This window comes from Anas acuta, chromosome 5 (genome assembly GCF_963932015.1).
Source record: "Anas acuta chromosome 5, bAnaAcu1.1, whole genome shotgun sequence".
In the NCBI taxonomy this organism is placed as follows: domain Eukaryota; kingdom Metazoa; phylum Chordata; class Aves; order Anseriformes; family Anatidae; genus Anas; species Anas acuta.
The window spans coordinates 23,640,387-23,660,587 of NC_088983.1; the positions used below are offsets into that span (position 1 = coordinate 23,640,387).

Consider the following 20,201-nt stretch of genomic DNA (forward strand, 5'->3'; position numbering starts at 1 on the left):
CTAACCAAAACAAGTTATGCTGAATTTAGGCTTCATCATAGTAATACGCGAGGTGGGTTTTACCTCTTCACTGCAATTTTGCTTCTGTCTCCTCTGCTTCCTCACCTCACCCCTCGAAGTCCTTCTTAATCCAAGGGCTGCCAGTCACATCTGAAAGTTCTCCCCATCCAGACCCATAAGGCATGGGAGTTCTCACCACCCTGCAGTCTGTAGCACCTCAAAACTCAGCATTTCCTCTCCAAGAGGACAGAGAGAGGAAAGGAAAGAAGGGCAGGACCCTTTTATTTAAATGTAGTTATACGTATCAGCAATGAAAAAGGTTTTTGCAGAAGGATTTGGTGATCCCCTCTTCTCCTCAGGCAGACAGAAATTCATCTCACAAGCTCAGAGCTATCCCACATGAAGAAGCAAAGCTAGAGCACACACATAGTGGAACAAGCTGCAGGGACCATCAACACCCCTGCCAAGCATTACTGCTCATTTCAGTCACTGAGGACTTGGTCCGGGGATGCTTTGTACCAAGAGGATCTAAAAGATCAGCCACACATGTGGTCCCAGCAGAGAGGCAGAAGTGCTGGGGAGTACCAAGATAACATGGCCATTGCTCAGGCAAGTATACCACGGCTACCCCTCTCAGCCAGCTTGAGCCACACGCTGCAATTTAACACCCCCCACAGCCTGAGAAGGACCCCCAAACCCAACAGTTTCCCTGCCAACCATCCAGAGCCCCTCTCACCCAGACTTGTGGCACCACATGCCACAGACAACATCCCCCTTGCAATGCATCTGAGGCCCCCATGGGATAGCACCCCGTGCCTGCATCTGTGCTCCTGGGCCTTGTTAGTATCACACCAATCTTCCACCCTGCTTCCAGCCCGCTCCACAGACAGCAGCCCCCCAGGGGACAGGCCCCTTCTGGGCACAGAGGTGCCATGAAGTTCACCACAAACAGCTTTCACATTCTTACTCTGCAGTGGATTTACCCAAAGCCCTTGGAAATGGCTGGTTGAGGAAGGTTCCTGTCAAGTCCGCATTTCAGAAAAAGACATTTCGTCGCTCAGTTCCTTGCTGCCGCTTTAGTCCATGCTCCTACTGCACTGGGACCTAGCCTCGCCTGGAATAACCAGTCCCTTCCATCACTTCTGCCTAGGGCCCTGCAGCCACCAGGAGGAGAGGCCCAGCTCCTTGCCCATCCCCTCCCTTGAAGAAGGTGTCATGGGCATGGCCTCAGCACGCGCCTGCGCCAGGCCATGGCTCCCAATGGCGCACAGAGAGGAAGACCCAAAGCACTCGCATCTAGCTTCTTCCCTGACAGAACACACACCAGGCAATCCTGCACTCACAAGATTGAAAATATTCCACAAACTCACTACCCTTCTGTTTCACATCTGTGCAATAGTAAGTTCTGTGCAAAAAGTGATAGATTCAGCCCTCTGCGCCTTTGTGAGGCAGGGCAGCAGCTTCAGAGCACTTTGCAAACAGGTAACAAAAACTTCAGCAGAAGCAGACCCTTTTTTATGTCCTGTACCAGGTAAGGGTATGATAACAAAATGGAACTCTAAAGGGCTACTTCAGCACGCTCTGAATGAGCAGGTTTGGATTTTGGCAGAAAGCACCATTCATAGGGACCTTACATCCAGATGAGAATCAGGCTAGACTAATTCAAATGGAGATCACCATGAAACAGTATCCAGGCTGAGTTATCTCTGCGTGGTGCTCTCCTGAGCCCTGTAAATACACATTAAGTTAGCATAGACAAGACTCTTGCTCTGGAATAAATCATGTGCCTTGACGTAAGCCCCTGGGATCCACTCACATGGTGAAGCCCCATGGAAACCTCCTGCTCTTTGGGAAGCCTGTTCTCCAGAGTTGTTGTGCTATGTATGCATTATTCTTCTGGAGAAATTTATTTTTGCCACATTATCAGATGACACGATTCACAATTTTAAACCTGTAGAAATGGGATGTTAGAAAATGTATAGTCAGTGGAATTTTTTTCATGTCTCCTTCTTAAGTACCCCAAGAAAACAGCTTATGTTTGGAGAAAGAAAAAAAAAAAAAGTTTATTCTGTTCTCCACTTTCTCAGTGAAGCACCCAAGTAGATGGTTTCCTAAAGCTCTGTCAACATTTTATGAACAGGAAATTTAACAAAAATGTGAGTTTGGGAGGAAATGTTTGGAAGTCTTCTATGTTAGACCTCTTGTTCTGACTAGTAATCGGGAGAAATTGTTACTCACTCTGGAAAACTTTAATCAAAGAATAAGACTTGACACCAAAAGCCACAGTATTGAGAAGCAGGCCCCTGCCCTGAACTGCTCATTGATTCCCTTCTTCAGAGGTGATTTCTTGAGCCAGGTTCTCCATCACTACAAACTTTGATTTCACCTTCTTCTTCAGAACATGCAGAGAAGCTGCTTCTGCATTATTATATCATGCTTGCAAAATGTTACCCGTTCCCCTTGCAAACACTGAGACATGAAGACGGACAGCCTCAGTAGTCCGTGTAGTAACAAGATTGCAGACAAAACCCATTCAAACATTACTTTTATTTAGTGGTACAGAGCAAGAAAAAAAGTAAGGAAATTCCCTAACAAAAATGTCGTTAAGGCTGTGACATGACAGAGATGGCTACGGAGTTACTCTTCATCTCTAAGAATTAGTTTATGTTTCCAGATGCCTTGTAAATGATAATTTTCACCACAACTAATTACAGACACACAGTGGTGACTCCCCAGCCAGACTTGTATCCCTTTTATGTTATTATTATTATTACAAGCAGCATTCAGAACCTTAGTGAGGTCCTGGACCCTTTGACACTAAACACCATGTATATGTATATATGCAAATACAGTCTTTATTGCAAATACTTTGTAATTTGAGGCCTGGTCTGCATCATTTCTGTATAAACATAACTATCCCACTTCACAGGAGTGATTCTATAAGAATATTGCACAGAGCAAAGTTATGTAACTATAACCAGATCCATGTTATTCCAGCTTACATCTCCAAAGAAGCTATCTATGCTGAAAGAAGACAAATCCAATGAAAACCAGGTCATCCACAAGCTAGAGGACAGAAGATAAGAGTCAATATAGACATCAGCAGTTTCCCATCTGTGTTTTTACAACTGCACCCCAACTTACCTCGTGAAAGAATCTTCTACTGGAAATTTTGGGTGTGCATTGCCTTCTCAGGGATGTGAAACAAAGGTGCCTTGTTTCTCTTGTGTTTGACTGTCTTTTTAACTATTATTCTGAGGCTGCAATGTTATTCACCTCTTACTAAATTCCAGGGAATCCACATGCATTAGCAGTATTATGAATGTTCAGAATTAGGGAAGCTCATGCCTTTCTAGTTACTAGAGAATCTCTGTGGGTGTGTGGGTGGCTGTGTGTGTGTGAGAGAGAGAGAGAGACTGACCGACCAGTAAATCCTCTCACGCACACGCAGTAAGATGTGAGCCTCAACTGAACTCTTCTGTAATTGGGGCATTTGGACAGTCCCTGTCCCATGCGGATTTCCTGGACTCTAATAAGAGTGAGCTCATTCTGCAGTCTTTCCCTAAGGGACAATAATAAGGTCTTCCTCTTCTACCTGTCACCTATTTCATGAAACTTGGATCAACTTAATACCTTTCAGACTTCTGACTGGGTGCAAAATGTGTTCCAAATTAGATAACAGCTTCAAAAGTTGCAGAAACTTACCCAATGCAATCACATACACAAGAAAGAAAAGCAGGCCTAACAACAAATCTGGGTTAAACTGACAAGGCATTTTTCTAAGGAACAAAATGTTGCAACATAATCTGTATTTCATTTACTTAAAACAAAACAAAAAACAAAACAAAACACAACTTTCACTTTAAAGCCAAAAAGATCTGGATTCAGGAATCCTCACCAGTGCAATGCTCAGCTTCACCCTTGTTCGCTCCTCTTGTGCTGCCATACCCTTCCTCACAGAGCATGTCTCACTTTGTCCCTGCGCTGCCTGACATGCAGCATTGAAAGAGGGCAGGCATGTGCTGGTATGGCTCCATGAGGCTGTCCTGATGATTCTGTGATTGGAGGCAGATTTAGGGACAAGTTTCCTTGGCCCCAGCGTACATGCATGTACTAACTGTCATCTTTCATATGTTGATAAATGGTCACGCACAAACCCCTGGAACTGAAAGCCACATTGTTGTGCTAGATTTATTCCCTTTTCTTACTATGTTCTATGTTTCAAACCACCTCTGTTCACTCTGAGTCTCTTAGGAACTGCGTGGGTATGAAGCAATGGCAGGCTGCAGCCTGGACACCTCCCTTTGCTTCCCTTCAGTGCTGTATTGCTCCAAGGAGGCTGGGTTGGCCCTCCGCATTCTCAGAATCCAACTTCCTACAAGGCAGGTTTCTTGGAAGAAAATGCTGCAGACGGCTATGTTCTCTAGAGTCAAACCTCAGGATAAATAGGTCTGGATTGTGTTGGTCCCATATGAGGCATCAATGCTATGTCTTTGTCTTATCACTCCACTCCTCCCCCTTCACAAATCCAAAACACTTTCTCTGAATAATCTCAACTGCACTGATTTCTTCCCTCTGCAAGGGAGCCTGGAGCCTGCACTGATATTTTTAGGTAACCCACTTGCTCAGTTTCTTTCCCCTCTGTGAATAGATCCTTCACTTATTCTAACTCATACTGCCACCACACACATTCCTCATCTCGTTCTTGTTCTGGCACTCTCTCAGAACTGTAAATGCAGCACCTACTTCTTAGATACATGGCTACACTATCACTTGCTGCTGGTTTTTGTGTCTGAGCTCTCCTATGGCTGTACCCCCTACAACCAGCAGTACAGAGATCATAAGGAGACCTTGATAATGCTTCAACCACTTAATATTTTTATGTAGGAAGCCAAGCAAAAATTCCAATTAGTATTTTTATGATTATTCATTAAACCTGATATAGATCCCTTTCCAAAGGAAAGGGAGTAAGATACCCAGCCAGCATGTAGCCTACAATTGAAGAAGTTTCTCATCCAAATTCTGTCTTGCTTCATAACAGCAGTTGGCATAAAATATTGCTAGTCTGGCAGGAAGAAGCTTTGGTGCCAAGTTTATTGAAGTACGGACAAGGAAACTGGTGACAACACAGGACGGGATCAATCCAGTTGGGTGGCTGCATCCAACCCATGCTGCTGTCACCCCAAAGGAATTTCCCTTTTGGTACTATGACCTGGGTTCTTACTCTTAGGAATACCTTTTTACACACACCTCTTCTTTCAGTCTGTGTGCTTTCTCTCATCTAATTGCTTTTTTTTTTTTTTTTTTTTTTTTTTTGCTTCCTCTCGCTCTCAGTCTTCCCTCTCCTTTTTATTTTGGCCCACAAACAAACCCCTTCCCCAGCATGTCAACAGCAGTGGGAAGTAACCTAATTAATAGTTCCTTGATAGCCTACCCCACACACGCACACACCCATCCCCCCAGTATCCCACTGGCAATTCAAGAGCCCTCTCTAAAGAAAGGAAAATATTTCCATACTAATTAATAACAACATCGGGTATTTCTGGGCGGAAGGATCTTGGATTCCCATCTGGGCCTATATCTCTCGAGCTGACTGAGCAATTGTACCTCAAAACACATTTCCCTTTCCAAATCCTTGTGTCATTAACTGTTTGTGCTGCTCTCTGCATCAAACATCTTTGTCAGCCTGGCTCGTATCTTAACTGATATATTTGCAATTGAGTTCAGGCTAAATTCCTTCAGTGCTCAGCTTGTCTCTCCCTTTCAGAACGTGCCACTTGCTCATAAACCTACATTGCTTCCCTCATGTCTTCTCCATCAGGATTCATGTGAGCCAAGGACCTTTCCATGTTGTGGTTCTCCAAGGACACAGATGCTACCAGATCCATTTAAAATGTCTCTGCTGCTTGACATCCCCTGACATCCACTTCACTGTCTCTGTTTCTGCCACAACCACTTTTAAAAAATCAAGTGCTGCTTTTGAAGCACGCCTGCAGAGGTGGAGGAGATCTCAGAGTTGGCTGATCTATGGCACAGATTTATTCTGTATGGCTTGTGTTTTCATGTAATAGTGTAGTCCTACTACTGTCTTCTCATGCTAATAGAAGATGCTTCACTTAGGACTGTGTACATTTGGGCTTGCAGGGAAGAGACGGACCATATGAGAATTTTTCCATCCTGGCCTGGAATCACCAAAAGGAAGAGTTGTGTCTCCTGCCCCTAGAGATGACCTGAAACAGCTAGACTAGTTAGTTCCTCTATATCTCAGGCCAGCAAAAGAACAAAAAGCAAATAAAGACAAATGTGGGAAACACTGGTGCTTCTGAAGAAAAAAATGCAGGAAGGCAGAGCTCTTCCCAATGGGAAAAAACAGTAGGGGTCCTGTACCACCTACCAGTTCCTTAAAGCTGTGACAAATGAGCAAGAGTGTTTCCTATAAGCCCTATACAGACAGAATTGTGATAGGGGACACCAGCATGGAAAGAGACAGCCAGACCCCATCCTACACACTGGAAGACACCAGGCTGTCTCCAGGGACTGGAGAAGTAGCAGGAACAAGAATAACAGCCACAGAAAGGTTCACAGCACGAAGATTCCCATAAGCACGGGTCCCTTTTCTACACAGAGTTAGCTGAAAAATACTTTCAGATAAGCACTTAAATAAAACAAATGCATAAGGAGAACGTTTACTAAGCAGTGAGCTGGTGAGAGGCATCTTCAAAACAGAGCAGTAAAGAAAGACCTGTAAAATGCAACAAACGAGGAAGATAAGTGAGGTTCCTTCACATATTCTGTCGCTGTGGCACTGCATGCACAGCCTCCACCACGTCACATACCCCACGTGTCCATTTCCTATGCCAGCCTTCTTCTGAAGAGCCTTTTAGAGCCCGAGGAGCCCCAGCTTTTCCCCAAGCCTCCCTACGTCCTCATAACCCCCAGTACCTGCCTGGCCACAAATTTGCCCAGAATCCACAAAAAAAAAAAAAAAAACAAAAAAAAAACAACTGCACAGCAGTGCCTTGCACAGCAAAACACAGGTTTCCATCCACAAGGCTGAAAGAAGGAAGGATGGAAGGAACAGCAGAAGAAAGGATCCCTTTTAAAGGAGGGGGAAGAAGGATGGCAACAGAGGCAAATAGGAGGGAGAGTGAGAGGGGCCATAAATTCCCTTCTAATTCCAAATAATTCCGATTACATGGATGAGTAGTTTTCAATCAGAAAGATAATCTCAAAGATAGATGGCAGGATAATTGCTCGTTGGCGCGACGTAAATATTGTGTCGTTTCTATTAATCTCAGCGAATCGGGTGTCAGGGTTGTCACTCATTCATCAAAACAAATTAAAAAAAACATATTAAAAAAAGAGAGTGATGCTAGAGGGAGGGGGATGTGTATCCAATAAGCAGCTGAAGGCGTGCAAGGTAATGAATGCTGCTTACATGCTGTTTGTATTTTTTGGTTTATAAAAGCTAAAAGTAATCCAGGCAGTAGGTCTTTATTAACCTCTCAGTAGGGACTGCAAGGGGCAGTGCTGCATGCAGAACAGCAATAGGGCTGCAGAATGGCACTGGGAGAGCACAACAGAGGGAAGGAAGCATACAATAGGCCCCAGATATCATGACTGGGTAGTCTGGGCAGGAGGTACTGCAGGATCACAGTACCTGGGAGAAAGGACATGGATCACACCATAAAACTAAGGCAGTGCCCCCTCTCCCCAGCCCTGTACCCTGCCTGCTCTCAGGCACTGTCCTTATGAGGCAAATACAGCCCTTCAGTCCCCTGGCCAGGCAGTAGTCTACTCTCTTAGTTCATTTCTGCTGACCCAACAGGAACAAGCATCCCCATTTCCCAGCGCTCTCCCATTCTGAAGGGACCCCTCACTTGCCTTGGCCTGCACTTACAGGTAATAGCTTGGGTCACACACTGGCCATTCACCATGACATCACCCCAATTACACAGGTAATTTCCTTGGGAAGACCCTCATTCCACTCTGATATCTCTTTCCTGTGGGTTGACACCTCTTTTCTCAGGTTAGAAGCCCTGATCTTAGCATCTGTGCATAGGATTTTCCCTGGTGGGTGCTAGTCTGATAATACCACTCACGGCACACAGCTGACATGGGTTTGCTGGTCCAGAGCGCTTGGAGCAAATAATCTCAAAGAAAAGGCTGCCTAAATACCTTTCTATGTTCCCAGGGATACAGTCACATCATTCCAAGAGTGGAAAACTTGCACTACAGACCATAGCCTCCAGCCACGCCATCCTGTGCTGCGCCCCACAAGAGCTGGTGGACCCATCTAGAAAAGCATTTGGGGAGATGAATGCCCCAGGAAACTAAGCTGTGGGCAGGAAGCGGTTCATAACCGAGCAGGGAGGTTCTCTAAGTCAGAACTATTTGAGCCTGCTGCTCACTGCTGTGATGTGACAGGGAACCCTTACCATGCATCACGAGCATCCGAAGTCACTGAAGATCCTATGATGCTCTTACAACAAGTCACCTCCGTTTGGTGTTGTCTATGCAGTATTTTTGTGGGGCTTGAAAGCATCTGTTCCTTTCCCTGCCTGCAGTCTGGAGTGGCCAAAACACTGCTTGAAGCTTGGGCTCTGACTGATGTGTTGCAAGTACTTTGAGATGAAAGAAATGCAGAGGTATTATGTTTTTAGACCAGGCTTAGTCTGTCAGCTAAGACAAGTTTTACCCTCCTGAGCTCCAGGAAGAAGCTGACAGATTTTGGCTGTAAGTTAGCTTAGTGCTTTGCAAACAGCCTGCTAACACAAGGACCTGAACCAGTGCCCAGTGGCTGTCTTCACTAAACGGATTTGAAAAATGCTAATATTTCATCCCTGGCCACAACAGTGTTTCTGTTCATTTACTGCTGTTGTTTGTTAAGTGAACTTATTTATTTAAAATGCCATTCTATGGGCAGCTCCTGTTGAAAGCTGGAAACAAATTCCCCATGGATGTCCTCATGCCAGGCTGTGGCAGACCTGGTCCCAATGTAGGCCAAGATTCATTAGGATTGAGTGCTGTTCTCACTGCACGGTCCTCTGGGACAGAGGGAGCGCAGAGACTTGTCCCAGCAATACTTTTAACCTGTCAATCCAGCCAGCAACGCAATATCCGCTGGGGATTTCAGCTGCTTCTGTGATCCTGCCTTATCTCCCTACATCCCCTGGCGTGCCCGCCACTCGGTGAAATGTCACTTCTCTCTCCCCTTCTTCCAAGATGGAAGTGAACTTGTGTGCCTGGCAGGGGGGCTGACAGACATGAGCTGAAAGGCTGTCAAGGACCCACTGAAAAGCGGGCAAGCCACGCTGTGTCAGATTTCGGGGTCTAACACTGCAGCTTTCTGTCTGCTCTTGGGCCAGCTCTAAATGGAGCCTTTGATAGGCAGCCAGGCAGCTGTCATCACAGGGTCAGCCTCAGAAGCAGGAGGGTACGAGCACCTGGGAAGCACATGCCAGTGCACGGAGAATAGCAGCAGCATTGTGAGGCTGGGCACTGCCGGGAACCAGGGGCGCTGGAACAAGGGGAGAGCTGAGCATTAGACAGCGGGATGCACCGAGTGCCTCCGTCCACAAATCCCAGAGAAACCTCAGTTCCACGGTGACTTCTCATGGGTCACCACAAAGTGCCACCATGAAGTGCCACCACAAAACCAGCCTCCTAACTCCTCAGTGCTCATCTCTCTCACTAAGAAATTAGTCTAAAGGAGACTCCTAACGGGTAAAGTGTGCAAAGAACACTATTTCTGATAACCACTCAATGTCATATCCCACTTCCTATGGGTGGGGACAGCAGTGGCCTTTTACTTTACTATGGCTGAACTCAGGGCACCTAAGCATGAGTAGATGCTCAAGAGCAGCGTGCCTCTTCCCACTACATCACAGCTTTTCTAGTGAGCACCTATGTAGGTCCCTAATACAAGAGATTCAGCTCACCCCTGATGGCTGTGTGGGAAGAATAAAATGCTATGCTGAAAGGTGTCTCCGTGATAGCTTCACCCAAAGGCCTGATACCCATGCCCGTGCAAGCTGGAGTTACCGTTTTCAGCCCAATTTACGACTACCAATTAAGCCAGTTCTATCACTCTGGAACAAGAGTTGGTCCTTTGCTTAGAATCAAGGACTTTCAAGTTACACCTGAAACACCTTGGTGTGGGAACCAGCTCACAGTCTGGACCCTCAGATAATGCTTTTCTTTCTCTTCTTCTTCTTCCAGAGACACTTTTGGAAAACCAGCACCTCTGGAGCGAGAGTTCTGTCACAAATGAGAGATTGGATGAAACTGAAAACGTTAGTAAATGATGAACATCATTGCTAGTCATCAGCAAAAGAACAGGTCAAAAACTCAGTTGCACCTGGGTCCGTGCTAGGACTACTGATATATATTATGAGTGACCTGAAAACTGTTGGTAGAAAACTGCAGATGACAGCCTTGTTTAAATTAATCAGGGTAAATGTGGACTCAGAAGAACCTCAGACTGACAAAGCTAGATGGAAGGGCAGACAATTGGGAGTGAAATCTAGCATCAGCCAAAGCCAGACAGGGCAGACTGTCCTCAGCACTTCCATAGGGCTGGAATTTCCAAACGAATACAGGAAACAGACGTTTCAATGGCAATGACCTTTAATTCCACAGCAGTGTCAAGGAAAAAAAAAAAGCACAAAACACCACTCATTCAGATACCCCAGGAAGGAAATACTAAGTGATAATAGATAGGAATTTTTGTCCCTATTTTCTGTACTCTACAGAAGCACTGCCACTGAGGAGAAATGCCTTTACTCTTTTATTCCCTTCCTCGGATACTACTATAACGAGCACACTGGAACTATGCTCTCTCTCAGAGAGAGCTACCACAGTCAGTTAGCACTGGATAACTTGTGGATGCAGACAGGAGGAAGAGAAGTATAAAGCTGAGAGATGAAAGTGCCTGAAGAAGCCACTGCAACATGCTTCTTTGCAATAGGAGCATGGCACAACATTCAATGACAGCAAAAAGCAAGTCCTCATTTAGAAGCAACATTAACTCATGGGATTTACCCCCACCAGGTAGCAGTCAAGATACTGATTAAGCAGGATTTAAAATAGGATTAATTAGGAGTATGAATTATGAGGTGATCTATACAGGCTTTCCAGTCATTTTTCTCTCACTAACAGCAGCCAAAACCTGCTGCAAGAGTCTCAGAGTAGTTTGGGATAATCTGCCTCCTAACATTAGGATACGAATATAAATTATAATCTCAACAGAGACCCAATTTAAACCTGCAGCACGTAGTGCCCTACTTCCCCAAAACTTCATAAGCTGGCAGGACTTTGCACACTGCAGGGTAGCAGTGTTCCTACAGAACATTCCTCCAGAAACAGACTAGAACTGTACACAGCTGTCCCCTCGCCTGGCCAAGGCACCACCAACCAGATCCGCCTTCTAGGAGAAAAGGCACAGAACACCCACACGTGGAGGCTGAAGTCAACCTCAAACCAGCGGGAGAAATAATTTACCCTCCAGACTCCATGCTCCAAACCCAGCTCTCCTGGAGCACCCTATATCAACCACCCTGGGAGAGAGCACAAAAGGAGCAGGCAGATAATTGGTGCCAACCTGTGGGATAACTTGTGCGTCTCAGCCCACCTAGGTCTATTTCAAGTGCTGGATGGCTCCTTTCTGTGTAATTCCTCTGCACCTTCTTCTCTCCAGACCTCCCTCCTCTGCCCCTCTAGATGAGGAGATAGCTGTGGGCACCAGAAGCTACAGGAAGATAAGCCTGACTTGTTACCCAGAGGTAGAACAACTGCACCGGCCATGTGAACCCAGCTTGCTGGGGTCAGGCTACAAAGCACTGCAGGGTACAAAAAGCCATCAAAGGGAAAAAATGATAATCTTCCTTCCCTGGTTACATTTCCCAGCTCTGCCTTGCCCTTTCCTGACCTTTACAGACTGACAACCCACTAAAGATGAACGTACACACACAGACACACACACACCCCTTGCACAGAGCGTTCCCCACATGGCATAACTGCCCCGGACCAGCCAGCTCCAACATTCGGTGGCATCAGGATTGATGCTACCCTATGAAAACACTTGCATGATACATTCCCTTTAACCTGCTACACTTAGGATGAGATAGGCGCAGCAGACCCTCTCCAGACTGGTGAGTACAAGCTCACCCTAAGAAAAGCCCACTCATTTCCCCTCACTGGAGCACTAGGAGGACTGTGTAGAGACTTCATCACTGCATGAGCACCTCTGGGGACATCTAAGGCCCTTCTCACTGGATAGTCCCATGCAGAGCAGCACAGCACTCATAGCTCCCAGCTGTGAGAAATGCAGACCTGCTCTTCAAGGGATGGGTTTTCAGAGTCCTCTGGACAGTGAGGTGATGTGAGAGATGACACCTCTAGCTAGTGGGGAAAATAGGGGCATATTTAGCACATGTCCCAGCTAAAGCAGGAATGTCAGGGCCATAAGGCAGCATAACCTGCAGCAATGGCCCAACACAGTCTAGGCCTGACAACAAGGCAGATTCCCCAACAGCACAAAGGGTGAACATTAACCTCTTCCAAGAGCCCTACTGCTCCATTTTGTCTCTCAAACGCTAAATAGAGAACACAGTCTCATGCCACAACAAAAGCCTGGAAGCCCTGGTCCTGAGCCTGGCTCACCCACATTAACACCTCCCTAGCACTGACTTCATTACTTCCCTGCTCCTCTGTTTCTCCACAACAAGTTCCTCTGGGGATGGTGTTGATCAGGGTGGCCATGCCTGAGTAGCTCTCTGGAGATGCTGAGAAGGAAATACTGGAGAAGGACAGAGCAGGTTGGTTACAGTGCATTTGGTTACAGATTGCACTCATTTCCCTCCATCATTTACCTCCATCAGCCTTCTGCTCCTGCACTGCAGCAAAATCCTTCTGATCCCACACCTGGACCCCATTCAGACCCCTTCTGCCACTATTAACTACACTGCCCTGAGGGCACCCTAAAGGCAGAGCTCCTTACAGAGGGCACAGGTCTCCTCTCCAGAGCATGCTCACAGACCCAGCTGTACGCACAGTGCTTCTGACCACACTCCCACTGGCTAATCCATCAGCACTCAGACACAGACTACATGTCTATCCAAACCTCACGGAGGCCTCTGGGAGGATTTCCACTGACTTCCACAAACAGTGAGTCAGACTCGTTTGTCTCTCCAAGGAACACATTCTTAGGATCCCCCCCATGACAGTAACCTACCAGTCTCCAGATACCAAATGACTAACCTCACATGGCTGCACATCCTCCTGGCACCTCAGTCTTTTAGGCTTCTCTTCTCCAAATATCACGTTCAATCTGGTTTGCTTTCACTCGAACATCTCCTGGCACCAGGAACCTTTATTTCCTACCACTGTTTCCAATTTCCAAATCCCTTTGGCATCTCCACGCTGCAGTCACTGGTTACAGTGCTCCCAATTTAGTTTCCTCTGTGGATTTAATTAATAGATATATAGAAGAGGAGGAAAGCAGACTAATGAAAAGGATTAATCATACCAGGCTGAATGCTGATCCCTGTCCCACCTCACTGGCCATCTCATGCTATTACATGCCAGCTTTTCAATGACTAAGACAAGATCTTTCTGTCTCAAACTTACAAAGCTCATTCTTTGACCGGTTTTCAGTTTCCATTCTTTTTCCTATCTGGAGAACAAATGAACACTGCTAATGGGATTTCATATAGCAGAATCATATAGCAGATTCACTAGGACTCAGATACATGTAAGATATCAGCCAAAAAGGTGAGTGAACAAGCAAAAGCAACCACAATCTCAGAGCACTTGCCTGGCCTGGTTTACTCTCCATACCGTCTTCACAGATGTCATTACTTGCTCTTAAGAGCTCCACTTCATTTCTTTCTCTTTTCCATCTCAGTTTCCAAGGAGATACCTCCACCACAAGAACCTCAATACTCCCACCGTCCCTATCCCTTGCTTCCAGCCTCTCTTGAGCACATTTCTGCTCACATCATCTTACACTAAAGCTGGAAATAAGGAAAACCAAGGTACAATCTGAAGAGCTCAAGAATTTATATAAAAATATCTGCAGTAGCTGGAGGTACTATACATTTGCACGTATAGGCACGTCAGTGGATGTAAAGTCACATTCGGCCCTGGAAAGCTCCTCACTGCTTCTCACATGTAGGAAGTGGCCACAGAAAGTGCTCAACATCCAGAGGAACTTTGCAGCTTCAGTTACAACTGCTGCATTTAAGCTGCCTGTGGATCACTAATGATGATGCTGACAGATATCTCAAGAAGAATGAGACCAATGCTCTATCTCATTCTGAGGCCTGAAAAAAATATATTAAAAAATCAATTTATTTGTTATCTGAACATCTCTCAAGGAATATGGTGGGGCAAATGTGTCCTTCCCATACGGACAACATTTGCTGGGCTGGAGTACAGGTCTATTTCCCTCCTCAGGGAAGGCAAGATACACTGCTTCCCAGAATATCTCCAGATTGATCCAAGATTGTTATGAGCGGGCTAATAAATGGGTTAAAACTTGATTGGAAGATTAGTCTCAGAGGGCAATGGTTATATACTACCTCAAGGTCAGTAACAAGATGTATGCAGGGGTGCATCCCGGGACCCGACCTGTTTAAAATCTGTGTGGATGATTTGGAGGATGAGAATGTGCTTTGTCACATCAAATTTACACTTGACACAAAACTGGAGGGGTGGTCAATATACTCAAAGCATGGCTGCCATCCAGAAGGACCTACACAAGCTGCAGGAATTGGGCTAAGATGAACCTTGTGGCATTCAACAAGGACAAACGTGAAGTCCCACACCTTGGAAGAAATAAGACGCTGCAGCAGTCCACGGCATGCAATGCCTGGTTGGGCAGCAGTTCTGGTGAAGAGGACCTGCGGCCTGATGGGCAGTAAGCTGAGTAAGGGCCAGCAGTATGCCCTGGCAGCAAAAATGGCCAACAGTACCCTGAGCTGTATTCACAGGACCACAGACTGTAATTATTTCCCTCCAATTAACACTTGTCAGACTACATCTTGAATATGGCGTTCAGATTTGGGGGCCTCTGTACAAGAGAGAGATTGATAAATAGGAACAAGTTAAATAGAAGGTGAACAAGGTGGCCAGGGAGGCTGAAGCACGTGCCTTGCAAGGGAAGACTGAGAGTACCAGGCTTGTTTAGCCTGGAGAAGAGGTGGCCTTGGAGGGACCTAGCAGCAGACATTCAATTCAGACACCTACCAGGAACTTATTAAGAGCCAGACTCTTCACAGAAGTACATGGAGGGATGGCAATACACAACAGATAGAAACAAGAGAGGCTCACAGTGGATAGAAGAAAAAGCTTTTCCAGCATGAAGACTGTCAAACATTGGTACAAGCTGCACAGAGAGGCTGTGCCATCTCCATCTTTGGAGGTTTTCAAGGTGTGACAAGGATAATTTATACCAAGAGCCTCCAAAGATCTTGCCGGTGATCTCACTCAATACTTAAAATATATAATTAAATGAAAATTTTGAAGTCCCATGAAACTCAGGCAAAGTCTGAAGCAGTGATAGTGAAATTCCCATATTCTGAAAAGGACAAATGGATGTTGTCAGGGAACTCTAGGTTGGTTAGGCTTGATCTCAGCCTGGACAAAACAACGAAACAGTTAATTCAGAATTATAATGGGAAAAATAAAATCAGAGGCTAAAAATATAATGGAAACTAGGTCTTGTCAGGCTGCTACCCTGCTGCCTTATCTCTTTGGCTCTTTCTTCCTTTTTTTCTAAGGCAGGATGACAAGCTCTGGGCTGGGCTGCAGAGGAGAGGGGGGCAGACCTTTGCCCAAGGACTGGCAGGTAAGAAAACCGGGGAGAGATGTGTCCCCACGGAGACAGAGGGGCAGAGCTGGGGGCTACAACCTCTGCTCCTGATTAAAGGCAGGCTGCACACCTGCCTCTGAAGGAACAAATATCATGAGGAGCTGGGCAGGGTACTGAGATGTGTCCTGGACTGAAACAAGGAAGACTGAGCAAAGTTGTCAGGAAACAGTGTCTCCCACCATCTTCATAAGCAGATGGAAACAAAATACAAAATTATTTGCTTCTAACTTCCTTCTATTACATCTGAAGTAGCAAATGCATACTGTGAGCAACCTACATGGTATGCAATTTATGGATTAAAAACTGGCTTCCCATTTGAGATCCGAGAGCATCTGTCACTGGTAAGACAGCACTAAACAGAGAGACTAGCATAAGCCTGCCTTGGCCCACTGCAATTCCAACTCGTTGGTTTACATACTACCTACAGATTGGTGGAATGAATTAAAATGAGGAGAGAGGCTACTCTCAGCCACATAATTATCATCACTCTTTATAACTCAGCAACACACAGCCCATTGCAAAGTACAAAGTGGGACTGATGCTGCAGGGGATCATCACAGCGGCAAACTTTGGAGTCCCAGGCACAACACGAGCTCTCATGTAAACCTTGCATCTATCACGTGGGAAAGTTTGAGGAACAGGTAAACATCCTGCATGCATCAATAAGGCAGTCAGATCACTTGCCCCACAGCAGGTGCAAGCATTTTGCTCCCTTGTTTATTTAAGGCTGCGAGGACACAGCATGGCAAAGCACCTGAGAGCAGGGTGCCAGGCTTGTAGGCAGAACTGGAAGGAGTTCCAGAGCCAGGAGGTCAAAGGGGGCAGCTTCAGAATGAGGCATTGCCATGCTGCCTCCCCATGGTAAGGGGAATTATAAGAAAGACGAGGCAGATGAACTCACAGTGGCTTGGGGGCCTTCGCACAAGATTAGTTACAACCTGGACGAGTGTTTATGAATCCTTGCAGACGTTCTGGATGAACTTCTGTTGCAGGAATTTGTTTGCACCCTGAGCAGGATACACCATCATGGATTGCAGCAAGACAGACTGTGCACATCTGAGAACTTATTAAAAGCTGTCTACAGAGGATGTGCAACATGGCTCTGAGTAGATATGGACAGATTGCACAAGGTCACTGGAGACATGACTGGCTCACAGCTAGCCTGGTTAGTTGTATTTGCTCTTTCCAACAGCTCAGTTCCCAAAAAAGACCCTCCTTTCTATCCTTCAGTAATCAGTCAAGGGTCAAATGAAATGCAGAAACCATCCCAGAAAATGAAAGGGAAGCTGATTTCATACAACCAATTTCCCTTTTACTGAGAGCTGCCACAAACAGTCCCCAGTGCAAGTCCTCTTTGATATGTAGGCTAAGAGACAAAGTAGCTCTGAGTGCTCCCGTGTCACTCCATAAAAGCACTGCAATAGCCCACAGTAACTGACCACTAGCTCCCTATCACTACAGTCCCTGCTCTATTCCCCATGCTCCTTTTTGCCAGGAGGCATCGTCTATTCAGTCCTTGCTGGATTGTTTTGTGGAGCACTCTGATTAGCGCTGAACCAAAATCACCCAACCCTTGTGGACCTTTTTTCCCCCCTCCTACTACCAGAATGAGATTTCATCTTGATGTTCAGAGCCTGGAGACCCGGAGGCCAGAGGTCACCACACGATCCACTGAGCCACCCAGTCCCTAGATCACAATGTTAACAAATCACCATTTATCTTTGTTACTGCAGCAAGTGTCCAAGGCAAAACGGTGCCAAAGATCACATCTGTTGGGATAACCTATTGATTTGTGTCATATTCCGCCCAATCCCTATTTTATTCTTGCTCAAGCAGAGGTCAAGGCAGGTTAAAAATAACTCCTTCAGTCTGAGGTGCTGGACTGAGGAATTTAAAGGCGGCTTGTTCTTCCCAAGGGTGGGGGCTCAAAAATCTCTCCAACAGGCAACAGGAGTAGTAAAGCTACAGCCATCACCAGCAAGAACTTGCACTTGGGGAACTCATGCCACAAGAGGAGGTTTTGCAGCTTTAACTAAGAGACTTTTTTTTTTTTTAAGAGAGAATAAATCAGTCTTCTTAGTTCATTCAAGCAACTATGCATTACAAAAGTTTACGTGATGTACATACACAGCATATGCTTTGAAGTACCAGCGCAGGCTGATGCAGCTTCTATTACAGCATTCACACCTCCCAGCCAAAGTACACAGACCAGCATCAGCATAATTCATTGTCCTTATTCTACAGTAAGTTATGTTTTTGAACTTTATTACAGGGGTAAAAAGAACAAAAAGATCAGAGTTGAAGGTGTTACTGCTGTTCCTAACACTTATGCTCATGTATCATTTTTGTCAGAGAACTCTCTAGGTAGATGCAAATTTTTATTTATATTATTTTATCCCATTTCAAAACACTTTACACGGGAGTTAAATTGCCAACGCTTTAGAGATATTTTACCTTCCATTAACATTATGGCCTGTAGGAAATTAAATTTTAAACTAATACACATTTCCCCAGCTTTTTCATTAAAGAAACATAATGTTCATTCAAAGCAGAAAACAGATCTTTAGAGCATCTACACGGCCTCCTGAAATTTTTCCCAATGATGCAAAAGATGATCTTACCTTTACTCGGGCTTTGGTAACTCCACCCCTATACTCAGATGATTAGGAAAGCAGCCCAGTTTGTTATTTCATCTTCTTCTAACACCAGTCTCTGATGTTCTTACTAAAGCTCTAAGGGAACCCTAATAAGTGGGCATGTCCTCTTTTTATCTCCACACAGATACACATTTGCATATCGTTCATCTAATGACCACACTATAGAAGGCCACTGAAATCTTCTGCAGAAGGAAGCTTTAATCTAAGCAACTTGTGCTACCAGGTGGTAGAAATAACCACTCTGATAGAGAGAGAATAAAATCAACCACAACAGTCATTACCAGCACCTTGCCTGTAGAGGAGAGGGTATCAAGAACTACAACATGTCTCAGAGAATTTCCTTGCTTATCCAAAAAAATGCCAATAAAATTGCTTCCCTTTCCATTTCTTCCTTGGAAATAAGGGGCCAGTATATTTTAGGAACACACTTTAGTCATAGTACTCTGGACGAGAAACAAAACAAAAAAAAACTGGCCTTGTGTAGAAGATGTAGTGTGGCCACGATGATGTGCAGGACCTCCTTGGGAAGTGAACGTTCAGAAACCCCACCTCCAACAGGACGATGGTGTAAAACTTCCCTGTGAAAAGTCTTTGTATAAGGCAGTTTACTGGATTATAGCAGTAAAAGCCAGGCTCTGTGTCTGATGATCCAGACATCAGCCACCTTAATGCTGTCACAACAAGCACAAGAAATATCAGAAGGGGCTGATGTTCTCCTGGACCTGCAGACAGGCACAGGAGATGTGGCCATTTCACCCTTCCTCAGCATCCTGCAGTTTTGGCAGAGACGGCAGGGTGTACTAGCCAACACCTCTCCTAGACACCACCAAGAAACACACATTTGTTAGTTTACAGAACTACTCTGTCCTGTGGCTAAGCAGGCTCTGAGATCACCGACAGTCACCAGATCCCACATGCAGCAGTCAGAAGAGCCAAAACTGCAGCTGAAGTCCCAGCAGTGCCACACTCACCTGTGCGATGCACTCTCCGAAGTCACCTCCTCCCCAAGGCATCCCTTCACTGGGTGTTTCTCCTGCAGGAGGGCAGAGCCCAGCGCTGGGCTGCAGGAGCCAGCTGCAAGAAGATTTAACCAGCCGTGGCTGCTCATTTACAGGTTAAAGAGGAGACCTCCAGCACAGCCAGGGGCAGGAGGCAGCAGGGAGCTGGCGAAGCACTCCCCTTTCTGCTCCCTCTCGAGCGGTTCTGCGGGCGATTACTCCGGAGCACCCAGCCATACCGAAATCAATAAACAATTTCTACGCAGCTCGGAGGACTTTGCCACACTTAATAAAAGTCTCCAGGCACAGTTATGGCTTCATTTCACCTTAACGTCTTCTTTAACTGCCCCTTCTTTTCAAGATCAATTAGAAGCACGTGCAAAGAGAGTAAAAACAAAACAACAACAAAAAAACAACAGGGGAAAAAAATAGATGCAAGGTCAACTAGGCAGCCCAGCTCTCTTCCTCCCCTCACCACTCTCCTAAGGGGCACGTGTAAATACAGGGACTGACAGGTAACTCATGCCCATTACAGCCCCTGGTTCTGGGCACAGACCAGCCCAAGACCAGCCTTATTTTGGAGAGCTGGACTATCTGGTAAGACTCAACCGAGCCTGTAGGAGAAATCTTTGTTCCCTCAAATTTCAGTGCAAATTCAGGACCCCATAACAA

General features: G+C 45.7%; 1 protein-coding gene across 6 annotated transcripts in view; it reads right to left on the bottom strand.

Annotated features, from left to right (window-relative positions):
* ESRRB (estrogen related receptor beta) overlaps positions 1-19,521 on the bottom strand; it is a 157,021-nt gene extending 137,500 nt beyond the window's left edge. For 2 of the 6 annotated variants that reach the window (XM_068683142.1, XM_068683143.1), the window contains exon 1: positions 18,496-18,652. The gene's annotated coding sequence lies outside the window, so the exon portion shown is untranslated. Of the gene's footprint in view, positions 1-3,144; positions 3,257-13,260; positions 13,462-18,495; positions 18,653-19,502 lie in introns of those variants that run through there. The other 4 variants (XM_068683137.1, XM_068683141.1, XM_068683136.1 and 1 more) reach the window with 4 other exon arrangements.
* Positions 19,522-20,201: the final 680 nt, after the last annotated feature.